Here is an 18,407-nt window from a genome sequence, read left to right on the forward strand (position 1 = left end):
TCCCTTCCTCCCGCCCCCCGCCCAAAATGAGCCCCCCACGCACACCCCCAATCCCTGGGACGAGCCTTCTGCCAGGTCTACCCACCTTTAGCCGGGGGAGGGGGGGAAGAGATTGGGGGGCGGGGAGCATGCATGGCACGGAGTGAAAGTCTTTGCCTCCCCTGTGCAATCCTTCCTCCCCAACAAGCCAGCTCCCCTCCTATCCTGACCACGGAGTCCTCCACCACCCCCTTTTCTCAATCGCAGCTGCCTGGTCAGCACGACCTCTTGCGAGCATTCTGAGCCCCAACTTTGCAGTAAGACGGTAAAAAATGGAAATCCAGAAAGCTGCGAAAGATTTTTTTCTTTTTTCTTTTTGTGTGTGTGTGTGCAATGAATGAGGAGTAGTTCTTTGAGCACCCTTTTATTCACCTTTTCTTTCCTCTGGGCTGCCTGCCTGCCTTCCCCTCCCCCCAAACCTGGATGCCTGTCTGCTGGAAAAGGCGCGATCGCTTCTCTTCCTCTTCTGCCCAAGACCAGGCGCTAAGGTCTAATAGTCTTTTCAGCCACACACATACCCACCCTGAGTCTTCTTGATGTTCTTGCCTTCCCAATTCCTCTGGACAGTTCTTGCCATAACCCCATTTCTCAGACAAAGGCTTAGGAGGGAAAAGAACCAAACTGTTTCCTGTGTTTGCCATTTTGATGCTGTCCATCCCCACACACCCAATCTCTTTCCCTGATGCTTCTTGTGCCAGTGTCTTGAACCTTCAGAATGGGGAAAAAAACAAAAACAAAAAATCTCCTGGGTAGCTTGATACAGTTTCCTTATAAATCCGCATTGTTGCTTCTGGTTTATGGCCTTGAAGAAAATACCAGCCCCCACCCAAAATGCACCGCAGCCAAGTCGGCTAAAGGCGATGAGTGTTGGAGTCAGTAGGGGGCGCATTCCCTGCACTGGGTAAGGCTGCAGAGGGGGGAAGGGCCCCAGAGCTAGAACAGGATGTGCTTCACAGCGCCTTCTACAGACCATGGGAAAATGGACCCAGCAAGACACACTCGCACACTCTTAGTTGGTGAGCTGACAGCAACATGGTGAAGGATCAAGTGAGTCAAGAACAGTGATTTTATTTCTTTTAAAGAATCCACCCTGCGTTTTAGAAGTTCTCTCTTTTTACTCTTTCAGAGCTGTTGACCCTTAGACAATCCACATTTGTTCTTGAGGAATCATCTTGGCACATCCTTGGTACACAGATATCCCCTTCTCTGGAATTCTTCCACCTTAAGCTTTGAATGTGTCACCATATCTTCCCAAGGTCAGATGGTAAAGGGAAAAGTTTAAAACCTGAGAGTAACAGGTTTGGGGGAATTGATGATTACATCCCTTCTTCATGGCCCCAACCTTTTCAACTCTTTGAGAGTTAAAAATCCTTGAGGGATGTTAGATTTTAGTGGGGTAGTAATTTTCATAAGTATGTAGATGGGTGTCATGATTTGCAAAGCCTTGTTGGTAAACATAAAGCCCATGTTGAGTTCTTCATTGTCAGACTCAACAGAGTTGATTGTAAAATTTTCTTTCTTTCCAACGTTGGACTTGCGGTTGCTGTTCATTATCTCAGTAGCCAACCGCCTTTGCAAAAGTGTTGACACCAGTCTTCTGTGAGCACCCACTTTCTTAGGGTGTGTTGATTTCTATAGATTTTACTCCTCTTGTTATTTCCATAGGTGTGAGATGCACAGTGCGAAACCTAGGCCCCAGCTTTTGCACCATGATGCACAGGGTTGTACTTTTTGTACTGAACTGATAGGTGGCCTAGTGGTTATGCCCTGTACTACCATTTTGAGGATCTGGACTCCGTTCCTGCCTTGCTCTTTGGACCACATTGTCAATTCACACCGGTGGGTATATTCATTTTGGAGGGTGGGAACTGCAGCAACAGGGAAGCCAGAGACTTCTTCCTCCTTGGTCACCACCAAAGCCAACACTTCCAAAATTTCAGCCTAGCCACATTCCTCAAGGAACCGGTTAGAGCTGGTTGCAGATGTGGGTTCTGAACAGAGAAATGACTTGTGGCTTGTTTAAGAGAAAATTTTGAAGTTGCTAATATTGTTTTAATCATTTGCATTCTGCACTCTTGTGTATAAAGTCTGTTAAGTATTCAGTTACTGCTATTTTGATGACCCAATCTCAAGAGTTGCTAAGCATTTAGAAACCTTAAGGATTCTCTGATCAGAACAGGCCTTTCCATGAACAGGTACTTGCTACCAAAGATGGACAGTGGTTGTTGATACTTAAGGGTACTTTTAAGACTTTGTTGCAGGTATTTTATAAAGATACACCAAGATAAATTTATGGGAAAATGAACCGGTGTATTCTTTGATACATAGTTAACCAGTTGGTGCATAGGGGAGAATTTGCAGTGGACATTTGCTACCAAGTAACATTTTGGTGAGTGAAAAGGAGGCAGCTTGGTTCAGGTGTTCCACTAGAGACTTAACTAATTGCTTTTACAATTTGTTTAGTAATCAGAAGAATCAGATATATAATCTAAAGGGTATTATTTGTAATCTTTAAATACTTTTTAGTATTTGCTAAGTAGATATAATTTTGACTTGAATTTGTGTTTGATATAGAATTATACGGCTTTTTAAATTAGTAATATGAATACCATTTCTTCTTTGAGGGTGTGTTGGAGGTGAAGTTTCTGAAGGTGCTTTTGTTTGATTTAGCAAATTATACGTAAGATATAATGTTAACCGATGTCCTTAGTGGTAATAGCCATTTTCCCCCTACGGGAAAACTTACTGTGAGCTCTTAAAAAGCATATATTCTGCAATTTCAAATGTTTCCTGATTTTGGCGTTCCCTCCCCCCCACCCCCTCCCCCCCAAAAAAGTGAAAAAATTGGACTTGAAGGCTGGAATTTAGGTAAACTGTAAGGGTTCATTAAAAAGCCTCAATTAACTAGAGGGTGGGGAATGGGTATTCTATTTAATTGAACTTTAAGTAGAAGTTCCTTCTTTGTCTTGGCCCTTGTTGAAAATTTCCTAACACTGCCTTACTAGAGGCTGCTATACTTCGAACTAACTAAATCTTTGCTTTTTTGGCTCTTATAGTCTGTGTAGGAAATAGAGGAGATTGGGCTGTGAATCTCTAAAGACCCTTGTTCCTGTTTATTCTGAAAGTCATTGATTTTAAACATATCCATTGTGAATTTGTTTTGCTTAAATTTCTCTTTTTTTCCTTAAACCAGAGTGCAGGAAAAGTTCTAATACTATTTATATTAAAAATAAAACGTCACCATGTTGAACAGACTAAGTGTCAAGTAAGTTCTTGATTATTGTTATTTTGATGACCCAGTCTCAAGAGTTGCTAAGCTTCTAAAAACCTTGAACATTCTCTGATCAGAACAAACCTTTCCGTGAACATGTACTTGCTCCCAAATAATCAGTAGGCTTTTATCAAGTAAAAATGAATTTTGATTTTTATTATTAACATACATGCCTACATTTATTATTTATATTTGATTGCTGAAAGCATAATTATATTAGGTACATTATATATTAAAGTAACTACTTGTAAATTTTGGAAAATGTTAAAAATAATTTTTAGAATTGTGAAATGTTAAATATTTAGCAATCTGGTGGTTAATATATTTAAGGTGATGTACACATTTTGTGACTTCACATTTAATTGTGAAAATTACAGTTTAACAAGGAAGATAGAGCTATTCTCTTATAAAGGAGCAAGTAGGGATCCCTACTTAGGGAAAAAATAAAAGAAAAACTTCAGAATTTAAGTAGTATTTTTTCTTTTGAGAACCATGCATAAATAACAAATTGCGTAAGTTGTAGTAGACCTTGATTTTATTAATGGTTGGGTGGGTGTATACATAAAATACAGTTCACTTTTTTAGTGTTGAAATGACATTAAATACAAATGAAAGGTGCAAATATTGGAGATAATGTTTGGAAACAATACATTTGTGCAGGGAAAAAAATCAGAATTAAATGTCGGGGTTTTTTTAAATCTGTTTAAATCTTAGATAAACTTTTTAAAAATGATGTGAAACTACGAAAGTTTTTTTGAAATTCTTACTAGAACCTAATTTGTAGTTTACATCAAGGTGCCCAGTACTGTTGTGTAATGAGCTACTTGTTCAACCTAGACTTCCAAAGGACTTTCACTTTTAAAGAATGTCAAAAAGTCTGTTACGTCTTCCAGAAGGTAAAATATTTTCCACAAGAGTGTAACTTTCATCTGCTTGCCTAAGAGGCATGAACATTAAGAAAAATGTTGCTCACCTATGTAAATAATTTTAGCTAGATTCACAGAGCTTGATGTGTTATTAGCATCACATGAACTTACAAAAGTTTTTCCTCCCCTAGTTTTGTGAGAACTTGTGGTATTAGGTCTGGGGCAAATGCCATGTTTTGCTGATGTGCATATACATTTTATGTTGTTAGTTTGGAAACTTGGCGTTTGAAACTGGTGGGAACCAAAGCCCCACACTAATTAACTGAATTGGTATCTTGAATGTAGAGGCTGTTTCTTGTTTACACGTTGGCACTTTCCACCTTGATCGTTGAGACACTCTATAAGAACAGCCACCCATGTTTTGCCCAGCATGAGTGGCCACAGTTCCATGTGACTGCATTTTTGGTGGTGGTGTTTGTTTGCCTGATCTTGTCCATTAGAAAGTGAGGAGAAGGGTGATGGTGCTCCCTCAGTCTCTTACTGTCTTAGTACCCCTTATACCTTTGTTTTGGTCATGACCTACCTTTGATATCTGCCAGTTTGGAGGTCGGCTTAAATGAGAATCCACATTCTGCCTCACTGGAAAGAGAAGGCTCTCTACAGATTAACAGGCCTCTCAGATTGGGATATATATATATATATCAACTTGATTATATGGGGATATGCGTGTATATATAGGAAGTCACAGATAAAATGTGAGCCAACTATGTAAAGTGAGTTTTGATTTAGGGGTGCACATTTTTGTTCTAATACGTGTAAAATGCAAAATTTTTTTCACTGTTTCCGTGCTTGGTTCTCTCATCTCCATGTATGTGTTCTGTCCTTTGCCTTTAGGACCTCTTTGAGATGCACTCACAGTCCTCTTTGGTTTTATTGATCCCTAGCTTAGTTCCAAAACAGCAGCGAGAGAAATCCTGATATCTCAAGAATTTTAGCAGTGTTCCAGAAATAAAGGTTTGGAAATTAAGAGAAGAGTATAAAAGACTTTGAATAGAATTACCAAGGGAAGGCTGCCCTGAACATATGCTGCAGTTTAAGATTGAGTTATCATTCAAAAACATGCACATGATCTGTAGGAGACTCCTGCATTGACCATCTCTTAGAATTAAAAATAAATCCCTCCACATCCTAATTCCTTTTCCAGTAAGGGTATAGATTTGTAATTGAGTCACTTAGCTTTGGGTTGTTTGTGTTTGTCACTTCTCATACGACTTGGTTGATGTCTTTAATAAGGATGAACTATAAGTGTAAAGGCCCCCTTGCTGGCCTTTATGGTATTATAAAATAATATTAATAATACTGGTGTCATTTTCTAAGCACTTCATAAACCATTCTCAATTCTCTCAGGACTGATTTCACAAGTAGGGAAATCAAGGCACTACCGCGTGCATTGATGAAGTGAGCCATGGAATATGTCTGGGCTGGTTCCCAGGTCTGTGTTTGGAACACAGGCTTTTATAGTGCCCCTGTGAGCTGTTTGGCTAATGAAGGCCCAAATGAGTGCTTCATAACTTCTTAGTGATGTTTTGTGCTTGGATGTCAGCTAACAGCCAAGGATCCCAAGTGGGCTCCGCAGTTAAAGCAGCTAGCTTCACTAGCTTCTTTACTGGTGAATTGTGCTGGTGGTAGTTAGTTGAAGTAGCAACTGTATAAGGTTTGAAGTTGCCTGTGTAAGAATCTAAAAAGAAAGTTTGTTTATGTCCATTGCTTTTCCCAGTGTTTTGGTTTAGAGCAGTCTTGTTCCTTCTCTCCTCTGAGCAGTTATTTTTGCTTAGACAGATAATTGCTGGCTTTTGCCCTCTGCCTTTTCTTTTTCTGAACCCTCTATGCCCCATTTAAGAGCTTGTGGAAACCTGTGCCTTCTCTTGAAAATCTGTAAGGCTTTCCTTTTCTGGTGGGAGCTGGCAACAATTGAGGACCTATATGAGTGGTCTCTTGAAACCTGATATATCTGAAGAAACTTCTATCTAGTGGAAATGTAGTGGAATTTATTAACTGTACGTTTAAGTCAACAATTAGAATTCTTGCTCTTGTGAAAGAGATGAACTGAGACTGGGTGTGTCCTAATGCAGGGAGTGCTTAGAATCCTGGTTTGAAATCAGAAAAATATAAATAAAACTTCTGTGGAAAGTGTAGGGATTGAGCCATCAAGTGGCAAAACCTGCTCTAAGAATAATGCTTTTGCTTAAGCCTTGACTCTAGGAGATAGCTTAGAAAAACGTGAGAAGGTGATTCAAATGAATTACATATTTTGTTGTTCAAGAATGGTGAGAGAAATATATTTCCCATTACTATGGGAAAATTATTTTGAGTAGTTTTGAGACAGCGTGGAAAACTTTTTAAGGGATTGAAAATAACCTACTTTTTGTTTTAGGCCATTTAGATGAAGACCAGTAGCATGTTTCTGGAATGATTATAAATGGACATATCTGGATGTTCTCTTAGGCCTGCTCGTTAATTGATTTCCCTTTTTCACACTTCTCTTAAGCCAGGTTGTTCACCTGTATTGACAGCAAGCAGCGCTAAGCCTATGGAGTTCTTACGTAGGCAGCATGGTGTTGGAATCACTCCCACAGTATGTCTTGCTGGAATGCCTATTTAAAATGGAGTAAATTGGGAAATGCGTCCCATCTCAGTCTCCCTGAAGCTAGATTGGGATGTTAGAGATGTTCTCAATCCTTTTTGTCTTTTTTTAAGTAGTGAGGCATCTTTCCCCCTTTAAAATAAAATTTTATGTGAACTCTAGTATATAAAACTGATTAAAGGGTCAGCTTTCACGTTGTCCCTCAAATGTCAACTTCCCCTCCATCTGTATATATCTCTTACAGTCTCTCAGCACACTCTGAGAAGTACACCCTGAAAACCATTGGTTCCATTAGTGTTCCGGAAGTTCTGGTGGTCCCAGCTAGGGTTCTTGTCTGAAAACTAAATACTCAAAAGCAACAGGATAAGCAGCAACCATAATAACAGTTCCTAGTTGTAGGCACTAATTTTTCAGTCTGAAAGCCTTAAAAGAGGAGTAACCCAAATTTTATATTATATAAATATATATATATTTAATAAGCAAACTCTAGGTCACACCTTTATATTTCTAAGTCACCTAGGTTTATTTTGGGTACTTGCAAATGTTCTGTTGCATAACCATTATAAGTGCCACAGAGCTTGTAAAGTTAATATGCTAACTCTAACATGAATGGCTCACACAAATATATAAAAAACACTCCTATGTGTAAGTATAAATGCACATTATAATGTGTACAGGAACAGATGTGTGGCAACCACATCTGATTCTCAGGAATAATGATAGTCTGTGCTTTTTAAAAGATTATATCCTGGTATGAACTCATAATTTTCAGAGTGATTGTTCCAGTATCTGACCTGGTTTAAGGTAATAATAATAATAACTGCTTTAAGTATTGGCATCATCTTATTTAATCCTTCTGACATTTGAACAGTAGAATGGTGTTATACTGGTTATACCATAGGAAACAGACCTCCAGAAGTAAAGTAAGATTTTTAGAGTCACAAAGCTAGTAAGTGGCAGAGCAAGGATTTAAACACAGATCTGTCCAGCTCTAGAGCTGTATTCTTTCTTACTACATTGTACCATCTTTCTTTTCCAGCAGGGGAAAGCTTTACTGTACTATGTCACCCTACTTATTATAGAAGTTTAAAGTTATGAGGGAAAAAATTTTTACACGTGGCTGAGAGGTAACCTAAATATTTGTTCATGAAACCAGTGTAGTCCTACTGGAAAACACAAATTTTGATGTTGGCTTTGGCTTTATACTTGAACTTTTTCTCCCCATCCTTGTGCTATCATTTCAGTATGTTGTTATCTTATACCTAAAGTTCTGGCTATTTTGCAGATGTTTCAGATTGAGTAGGTAGGTCTGGAATGGGTGTAACCTCCCTCAGGTGATTCTGACAATGGCTAGGTCTGGTATCCACTCTTCTACTTAATCTGCTTACTCCAGACCTTTTTTAATGGGACCTGCCAAACACAACCAGATTAATTCTCTCAAAGTGCCATTAAAATTGTATCACTTCTCTACTCCAGTACCTGCAGCATCTCCTCAGTGCCTGCTAGACATGGCAGCAGGCTCTAGCTTCACACTCAAGGCCTCCATTCTATCCCCATCCTGCCTTTCCAACCTTGTCATTCATTACTACTCAGAAGCTTGACATAGCAGCCATTCTGACTCTCTGCAGTAGTTCCTAAAACTCCTTGCTTTTCCACCTCTGGAACTGTGCCAGTGAGACTTTTTTTGCAGTGAGTGCAGATTCTCCACCTAACATGGTGGCCCCAGCTCAACAGCTACTTCCGCCCTCTCCTGACTGCCCCTGCTGAGAATGAACTGTCCCTCTTACAAAGCCTCAGAGCATCTAGTTTGTGACACATCTGACATATTGCATCTTTTCCTATATATATTTATGGGGTGTCATCTCTATAAGACCTTTTTAAGCAGGGACTGTTCATTCATTCTACACTTACTGAGTGCCTGCTATGTGCCAGCCAATGAAGAACGTGTTAGAGAATAGAATATAGCAGGGGGAAAAAAACAGTCAGGGTCCTTGTAATGGACATTCTTTGCCTTGAATAGTGAGATGGCATCCTTGTCCTCCTGCATATTTTACGGGTTCTATTTAGCCTGTCAGTTGAGATCAGGAAAATTAATCTGTGCTGAAAAATGATTCATAGTGATTCTAATTTAAAGACATAAATATCTCTTTACCAGTTGTATGAATTATACTTTCAGGTCATATTTTACTAAATCTCTTGAGATCACCTGTGATGAGCATTTAAAATAAATTAAAACTTTTAAGTCACAGTGTCATTGTAATTTTGGTGATTGATAATGTGGTGAACCAGGCTTTTTATTTCCCATTAGATTCTTGGTTTGATATTAATGAGCCACACCAATATGAAAGAAAATAAAACTTGCTTAAAGGGCTAAAATTAAATTTTTCATCTTTCTGTTACCTTTGAAAAGGCTTCCTGTTTTATTTTTCCTGGGACTTCTCCCCTTTTACAGTTCTATCCTGTAACTCTTTGAAAGAAACTTAAGGTGATTTGAAAATTTAATACATGGAAATTCTGTGAAAATCATTTCTGTACTGCTGCTTCATGCTCTAGAATCATTTCAGTTTTGCAAAATTAAAAAATAATTGAACTTCTCATTAAAGTAACTCTAGCTGGATTAAACTATTAGTTAAGGCAGAGTGAATTTGGGCCTTTGACGTTGACAAAAGTGATATATTCCTCTGTTCCTGGCCTCTTGGAGTGGAGCAGATTTGCCAGGAAAGTGAATGCTCTACTAAGTTTTTTTTTTTTTTTTTAAAGTGCTTAACAGTTTGGGGGCTGTTGATATATTACCATAGAGTCAGTCATTTAAAATTGTCCAGAATGGTCTGGAAATTTGTAAAGGCCTTCAAAGTTGTTCTGTTACATCCAGGACTTGCTCTAGAGGATCTGTCCTGTTCAAAAGAATCTTAAACAGTCTTAACAGATGCTTAATATTCATAGTTTTGGCAAAGAGACCCATCAGGGATAAATGTCTCTGATTTTGAACCCAGACTGCCCTGCTGATAAAATTACAAGCAGCCTTATCTGGTTCCATATTCACTACTCTTGTCTTACGTTTTCTAGTAGCCACTTTTTTTTTTTAACTTTATTTTTAATTGTGGTAAAATATACATAACATAAAGTTAATTTATCGTGTTAACCAACCACTTTTAAGTGTACAGTTCTGTGACATTAAGTATATTCACATTGTTGTGCAGCAATTACCACTATCCATCTCCAGAACTTTTCTTCATCTTGCAAAACAGAAACACTATCCCCATTAAACAGTAAATCCCCATTCTCCCCTCCCCACCAGCCCTTGGCAACCACCCTTCTACTTTCTGTCTCTATGAATTTCACTACTCTTAGTATCTCATATGAGTGTAATCATGTAGTATTTGTCTTTTTGTGACTGGTTTATTTTCCTTAGCATAATATCTTTGAGGTTTATCCATGTTTCCAGTAGCTACTTTTTTAAAAAACAAAATTAAATTTTAATTGTTAATCCAGTATATCCAAAGTATTGTCATTTCAACATGTAGTCTATTTTTGGAAGGGTATTTATGAGATATTTTGCATTTTTATCATACTAAGTCTTGGAAATCCCAAGTATATTTTATGCTTAAAAGCGTATCTCAAATGGGAAAAGATGATGTATAAATGGCCCAAAAGCGCGTGAAAAGATGCTCAACATCACTAGTCATTAGGGAAATGCAAACTAAAACTACAATGAAAATATATCTCACACCCATTAAGATGGTTACTGTCAAAAAAAAAAAAGGTGTTGGTGAGGATGTGAAGAAACTGGAACACTGTGCACTGTTGGGAGTGTAAATGGTAGAACCACAGAATTACCATGTGATCCAGCAGCAGCGTCTCGAAGAGATGCTTGTACACCCATGTTCATAGCAGTATTATTCACAATAGCTGAAGGCGGAAAAGTGTCCAACAGGTGAATGGATAAGTGTGATATATACATAGCATGGAATATTATTCAGCCGTACAAGGAAGGAAAATCTGACATGATGCTAGAACTGGATAAACCTTGAAGGCGTTGCTAGGTAAAATAAGTAGTCACAAAAGCACAGATATTTTGATTCCACTTACGTGAAGTACTTAGAGTAGTCAGAATCATAGAGGCAAAACAATGGTGGTTGCCAGGTGCAGATGGGTGGGGAGAAACGGGGAGTTACTGTTTAATGGAGATAAAGTTTCAGTTTTGCAAGGTGAAAAGAGTTGTGGAGATGGATGGCGGTGATGGTAGCACAATAAAAGTTTAAAGCACCTCAATTCAGTTCAGACTAGCCACATTTTAAGGGCCTAATAGCCATTTGTGGCTAGTATCTGCCGTATTGGAAAGCATAGTTCTTAAAATAAAAATGAATTTATAAAATTTTCAAGCAACATTGGTTTTCTTGCTGCTTGAGTAAATACTGAAATACATCTATTCCTTTTGTTGTTTGTTTAAGAAAATTATGCATGCATAAAATCTGGAAGGATAAGTATACCCCAGTATTTACTATTGTCTTTGGGTAAAATTATTTGTGTTCTTCGCCTTATCTACATTTTGTAATCTTATACTAGGCCTAATTGCTTTTTTTTTTTTTTTAACAGCTTAAGATATCTTTCGTATACCATACAATTCACCCATTTAAAGTGTATAATTCAATGTTTTCTAGTATATTCAGAGTTGTGCACCTATCACCACAATTAATTTTCGAATATTTTCTTCACAAAGAACCCAGTACCCCTTGGCAATCACCCTCTATTCCCCCCGCCTATCTCCTCCAGCCCTAGGCAACTTTAATCTCCTTTCTGTCTCTGAGATTTGCCTATTCTAGATATTTCATATAAACGGAATCATACAATAAGTGGCCTTTTGTGACTGACTTTTTTCACTTGGCATAATATTTTCAGGGTTCATCATGTTGGAGCATATATCAGTATTTCACTCCTTTTTATGGCTGAATCATATCCCATTGTATCAATACCATGTTTTACTTAACCACTTATCAGTTGATGGCGATTTGGGTTGATTTTCCTTCTCGGATATTATGAAGACTGCTGAGAACATAAGTGTATAAGTTTTTGTGTGGGCATATGTTTTCATTTCTCAATTGCTTTTGTAACAAGAATGAACGGAATTTGGCAGGGGAAAGGAGACTAAGAGGTAGTTAGTTGAGAGGCGACTAGTCTCCTGCCTACCCCTGCCCTTTAGAAAAAGAAAAGATGAAAGCCTCTGCTTTTCCCAAGCAATTTTCAGAAGACCATGCTTTGAGTATTGATAATGGATAACTGGTCCATTATCAATAGGAGAGACGTAGGATATATCTGTTTTTTGAAAAGGTGTTGTTTTATTGAAGGATTCTAAAATTGTGGTTTTCATTTTGCAAGATATTACCATTACAGGGACTTCCCTGGTGGTCCAGTGGTTAAGACTCCTCGCTTCCACTACGGGGGCATGGGTTTAATCCCTGGTCAGGGAACTAAGATCCCACATGCCGCACGGTGTAGCCAAAACATTAAAAAAAAATTTTTTTTAATTAAAAAAAAAAGATATTACCATTACAGTTTGAATAGAAAGATATCCGTCAGATGTGACCATCTAGTGACTGTTGGCATCCACGGTGATGTTAAAAGCGCTTTAGGGCAAGTGGTCTCAGAGCTAAGTTTACGTTTCACTTCTTTCACTTCTTTGGATGCGATGGGACCATCTGACCTGAGATATGTGTGTGTATTCTTAATCTCCATATCTCCACTTGAGCTGGTTTGGCTGAATTATTTATGGTTATTTCAACCTTGGGTATTCAAGTTCTGGCACTTTCAGATGTGTGTATATAACATGCTGTTGTTTACTTTTAATTAATGTCAGAGATCAGAGCTTCATGTGCATGGGTAATGGGAAGAACACCACATTCTAGGTCTGGGGATGACCTTGAGGCCCAGCTCTGTCACTGACACGCTCATCACCCTTAAGCCAGTTGCTTCACCTCAGTTGCTAATCTGTAAAATGAGAAGAGTTTAGATCAGGCAAAACCCCAGGTTCTTTTCAGTGATTCAAAGTGCTGCTTTTTCATAACTGATTTTAGTTGGAATATGAATCTCAATCTCTTGGCTTTCCTAAGGCGTGTACTTTGTTCTTTTTCATTTTGGAATTAGAACGTTCATGCCCCTTCGATTGAGAAGATACTTAAAGATTGTTGATAGTTATTTCTCTTCTAACCAGACATGGATTCAGAATAGCATATCTTTTTCTCATCAGCTAAACCAGCTAATGCTGAAAAAGGCGGCACATATGCAAAAAAAAAAAAAAGGATTGATTGTAGTTATACGTGTAAAGTGGCTGCCACCAACACAAATGCACCTTTTAGGAGCATTAATTTAAAAATAATATCCAGAATTAGAGAAGTGTTGTCCCACTTGACCTGATTATGTCACATCTGGAATAACAGTTTATTCAGGGCACCAAAGAGATTGACCAACTGGAGCCTGTTCATTGGAGATTGGCGTAGGCGATAACAGAAGGAAGAAAAGAACTGAGCATGGTTAACTTGGAGAAGGGGAAGTCTTGAGAGGGAAGGAGGAAGTGTCTTAAAAACTTGCAAGGCTGTTAGGTGGCTTTGTAATTAGACGTCTGTAGCTGAACTGAGAGTTGTGGGCAGGTTACAGAGCATTGTAAAGAGTAAACTTGCGAACAGAGCCGTCCAGTGTGGGACAAGCTGCCTGGTGGGGTTTGTGCTTCCCTCACACAAAGTAATCAGGCAGAGAGTCTCTTAGAGCAGGGTTGTTTGTGGAAAGGATTCACACATTGTTTATAGAAAGTGGCCAAAAGTATTACTGTGATAAAACATTTTTGTACAGGATGCTGTATTTAGATAAATACACTCATTTTGCCTTGCATAAATATAGTCTGCCTACCAAAGAAATAGTTATGAAAACTTAATTATAAGGAATTTAATAATTGATTTGGTTAAACACTTGAAGAAAACCTTTTTTTTCTGAAGTGGAGGCAGTTTTATATTTGACACTCTACTCAGTTAATTGGGTTTCTTTTATTACCAAACTGAAAGAATAGTAAAAAATTAATGCAGTTAGTAGTTAAGAACAGAAGAAAAATTAGTTATATTTCCTGCCTGCTTCTTGTCTTTATTAACAGTGTTCTAATATGATTATCCTAAGCAACATAATTGATGTTCATTATTTAAATTTAGCTTTTGGTGTAAGTGTGTCTTCATTGGCAAAGTAGTTTCTCTTTCTAATCCTTCTGGGCTTTCCAGATACTCCCTTTTTTAGCCTCAACACTGCTGAACTTTTCCTGGTGAGATGGAAGAGAGGGAAGACTAAAACTTTGCTTTTTTACCTTTGTCATGCTGCACAGTTTTATCTGCTAATCCAGAAGAGCATTCTGCCCCTGGATAGTCAGACAATTACTTGTTTCGTGGTATTTGGGATTGAGGAAGAGAGGAAAAGGAGGAGACCGAGCTGCCTTTATGTGAAGAGCCGGTGGCATCCAGAAGGTCTTTTGCCAAGCCTTATAGGAAATTGAAAGATAAGCTGCTTCTGTTCAGGACTGTGTTTTAGAAAAAGATTGAGTAGGGTGATTGCTTCCAGACTGAATGTAGGCTCTAGGGTCTCGATGTGTTCACTCATCGGAGGGTTGTTCTAGAAAGACTTTACAAGGTTCATTTTTTTTCAAATACAAATATTACATAAAGCTTTTTACATCTGGTTTAATTTAAATGTAGGGCTAGTGACATCCTGAAAAGCAAATAAGGTGTCTGTGTTCACCACTTTGGATCCCAGAATAGTCAGGAAAGATAAACACTTGCTGGTTATAAAAAGAAAGTGTTTTACAGTGACCACACTTTTTTTTACTCAGTGAGTGATATTGACAGGTATTAAATATGTTGTTGAGGGGGTGGCAGGAGGAGAAAACAGCAGAAATATGGGAATGATTTTTTTCTTTCTGCCTAAATAGTTTTTAACTTAATGGGTTCAAAATCAACAGAGATATCACAGATTTTTTTAAGTGCCATCATGGGTAGCAGTGAAGTAACTGATGCTTTGATTCTCTTCGTGAGAATCTTCTTAAAATGCCTGCGTCTCTTAGAAAATAGCATAACTTAATATTTTTAGTTAGATCAGTGGTTTAAAGAAACTTCAAATATCTGACTCTTAAACCCCAGGGTGGATTATATAAATACTTGCACCAGCATTAAGTGGAGTATTGTTTTAAGTGTTTAGGATCTGAATTTCTTACATATTAATTTGGGTTGATGATGTACCAAAAATGAAATTGTTTATACTGTAGCAGTTTGAATGTCTTCCTAATTTTTTATTAACTTAGAAAATATTGCTGCCTTTTTTCTTCACTAGTAATGGCATCATTTCCAGCCTTTGATTCTCCCCCACCCCCTACCAAAAAGGTATTTCCAGAGAGGCTGTATCTTTCTTCACAGCTTTAATGTAGAAATGTTTAAAAAACAACAGAGTATATACTATATTCTAATCCTTAGGCTTACTGTGGGCTTCCTATAACCATATTCTGATCAAACCGTAATTTAGGGGAGATTTTCAGTGAACTATTGGAATTCTGCTGTAGCCATCAAACATCATGCTTTGGTTGACTGTCCACTAGGTCCAGATTCTACATTTCAGTAGTCTGCCACCTTGGCATAAATTTGCATTATGAGCTTAGTTTAGACAAGTAACTATTTCAAGGAGCTACTTGGAAATGGAGAACTTTTCCTTCTTCCTCTTTCCATCAACCTGAGCCCCTCCCTCCACTTTTTATCTTTCTTATATTTCAACTAAGATTTCTTTAAAAACAAGGATTTCACCCCTTTAAGGTCAGGTCGGGTGGTAGAAACCACTGGTTTAGTCTAAGTAACTTGTGTTTAGGTTTTAGCAGGAAGAAGTATCCTATCCTGGTCTAGCTCTCAGTACAGTGTTAGAAATGTTTTTTCTATGAAAATTCTAGATTTGCATTCACAGTATAACTGATGCAGTAGTTGTCATTCTGGTATATGTTCAAATTTCAGTTCCCAAATATTAGAAAGTAGCAGGGTTATGCCTGCAGGTGATGGAAACTAGGACACACTATCATATTTACTGGCATATTTACTGGCATGTTAAATTAGCACCATATGTTCTTATTAGGAACTTGAAACATACAAGAATGCACGTAAAAATATGAAGAATTTGTATACTGGAAAATGCCATGCTAGATCCATACTAGGAGTCGTTTAAAATATAATCTGTAGAAGTTTGATTTGGAGGCTTTTTTTTTTCTCCTGGCTTGATTATCTGTGCCTAATCAAAGGTTTAAGATTGGGTTTTATGGGAGTTCTTTTTGTTGTTTTGTTTTTACTTTCTGTGATGGCACAGTTATAAATACTTTTCTTCTACCCCTAAAAACAGGGACTAAATGATGCCATCCTTGATATGGTGGCTTTGCAGAGGGACTGCGATACACAGACAAGCCCCATTGACTGTTGGTACATTAGGTCCTGCAAATCTTGCCTTAAGCCTGCTAAACTAGTCCTGTCATCTGTTGGGTTCCCCTCCATCTTCCTGACCCAGATGAGCCTGAGTACAGCCCCTGACTAGATCCAAGCCTTTTGGCAGAGCTCTGGTTTCATAAATGATTATAATTACGTTTCTCAGTTAATGACCTCTTTGCCTAAATGAAGTTCAGTCATTGATGTTGTATCATCATCCTTGTACAGTCCTCCTATACAGATTCGGCCTCTAGTTATTTCCTCGTGAGACAGGTTCTCTCTGCCTTTATTTACCCTCTTTGTACTTGGTGTAAACGAGTACTTTTGCTTTTTGTATTTGGTGAGAAAAGAGGTACATGTATTTGATCAGTCTTACGTATTCTAATTTATATGGTTTTAAGTCATCATGGCTACAGATCTCAGATTTTCATTTCAGCCATCTGACTCTTGCTTTCTGAGGAAGGAATTGCTTTCTGAGTGGGAATTTGGCCGGGATTATTGGTAAAACTTTAATGTTTTGGCCCTAATTAGTAGGCGTGGGTATAATTTGCAGATTGATAAGGAGTGTGGCTGAATTATTCAACAGTGAATTTAAATCATTCTCAAAAATCAATAATTTAAGTCTAGTTCATCAGGTAGCATATGCTTAACCAAAAGTTACTTAACTTCAGTTAATAAAACACTTGCAGACGTTAACTCCATTATTAATGGGTTTGAGCTTTCCCCAAAATCTTTCAGAATTTACAAAAATGTTTTACTCTTTCCATACAGTGTTCTTGATTAATGAAACGATGGGCCAACGCCTCTTTCAGAATAACTGTATCTCCCTGACAAATTCCTATTCTTCCTACTAGTCCCAATTCACAAGGATAATTGTTTTGCATAAAATTCCCCATCTTCCCTTACTTTTTCACTTCACTTCCTCTTCTCTGTCCCACTACACAGTGGGTCTACCAGAACTTTTGGTTGCAAGTAACATGAACCAAAACTTAAGCAAAAATGATCATGTGTTTGTTCTTGTTTATGAAAAGTTTGGGGGAGGGATGGTTCAAGGGGGCTGTCTTTCAGGCACAGCTAGATTGAGGACCTTAAGCAGTATCAACAGGAGTGTTTCCCTTTCTGTGCTTTTCGCATCATCACTGTCCGTCCTGTTTGGGGCACATGTCCAGGTCTGTATTAACCAGTGTCTGCAGAGATAGAACACTAATTGGTTAACCTGTGTCATATGCGCGGTGGAGGAAGGGCCTCTTAACTGACAGCACCTCCACTGCGGCAGGAGTGGCTCCAAGAGGAAGTTGGGCAGGGAGAAGCAAGCATCTTTACTCCAGTGACCCAGTGCCTGCTCTACACCCCAGAAGTGATGGACTGTTGAAGGGGAAGAGCTGTGTCCTGTTCAACTTTCTGTTTCTAGCACATTAATGGGCAGGGTGCTCCAAAAATGATTGATGAACAGTGGTTTCGTTCTATTAAATTGGATGTTTTTCCCTTTTTTATGCCATGAGCTGAGAAGTTTATGGTTTGGCTGAAGGGAGCTCTCCTTGGTATTGGGAAAATGGTGCTGACCTGGTCAAAATGGCCATCCTGATAGCCAAGGAGGCTTAAGAGAAAGGTTTAGCCACTGGGGACAAATGTGTTAAGTAATCCCATCCTTCTGCATTCCTTTCAATGCCCATCTCTAGACAGTTTTTGACATTATTGTAAGACATCTTCCTCCCTAAGAGTAGTGATTGTAAGAATTTGTTTTCATCTCTTCCTATTCAAAAGTGAGGAACACCCCTTAATCTCAGGCAGTCAGCTTCCTATTTACTCTGTCCTTACTCCTCAGTTAAGAACAGAGTAAATAGGAAGGTGTGGGCCCCAAGAATCAGATAGGTAACATCAGTGAACCCTGAAGGCAGCTGTTGATTTGAAGTTGTTAACAGCAGGTGGTGGGCTGAAAAAAAAACCCAACAACATAGGGCCCTTGAGTTCTTTTTCTTATCACCCATAATGTCTAACATTAACTGATAAGAGTTTGTTGGAGACTTTCTTACAAGGAACGTTTGGCTTGTTACAGGCATAGAAAAGCTTAAGTATACACAGGAAATGGAGGATGGGAGTAGGAG

The 18,407-nt window shown here is 38.4% G+C and overlaps 1 protein-coding gene across 4 annotated transcripts in view; it reads left to right on the top strand.

The window, feature by feature from the left end:
* ADNP (activity dependent neuroprotector homeobox) overlaps window positions 1-18,407 on the top strand; it is a 29,788-nt gene that overhangs the window by 614 nt on the left and 10,767 nt on the right. Inside the window, exons 1-2 of one of the 4 annotated variants that reach the window (XM_082431750.1) lie at window positions 1,710-1,878; window positions 3,233-3,304. The exons of 2 other annotated variants lie outside the window; for them this stretch is intronic. The gene's annotated coding sequence lies outside the window, so the exon portion shown is untranslated. Of the gene's footprint in view, window positions 1-1,709; window positions 1,879-3,232; window positions 3,305-18,407 lie in introns of those variants that run through there. One more of the 4 variants, XM_082431749.1, reaches the window with a different exon arrangement.

Source organism: Balaenoptera physalus (genome assembly GCF_965194825.1).
Source record: "Balaenoptera physalus genome assembly, chromosome: 16".
Taxonomy (NCBI): domain Eukaryota; kingdom Metazoa; phylum Chordata; class Mammalia; order Artiodactyla; family Balaenopteridae; genus Balaenoptera; species Balaenoptera physalus.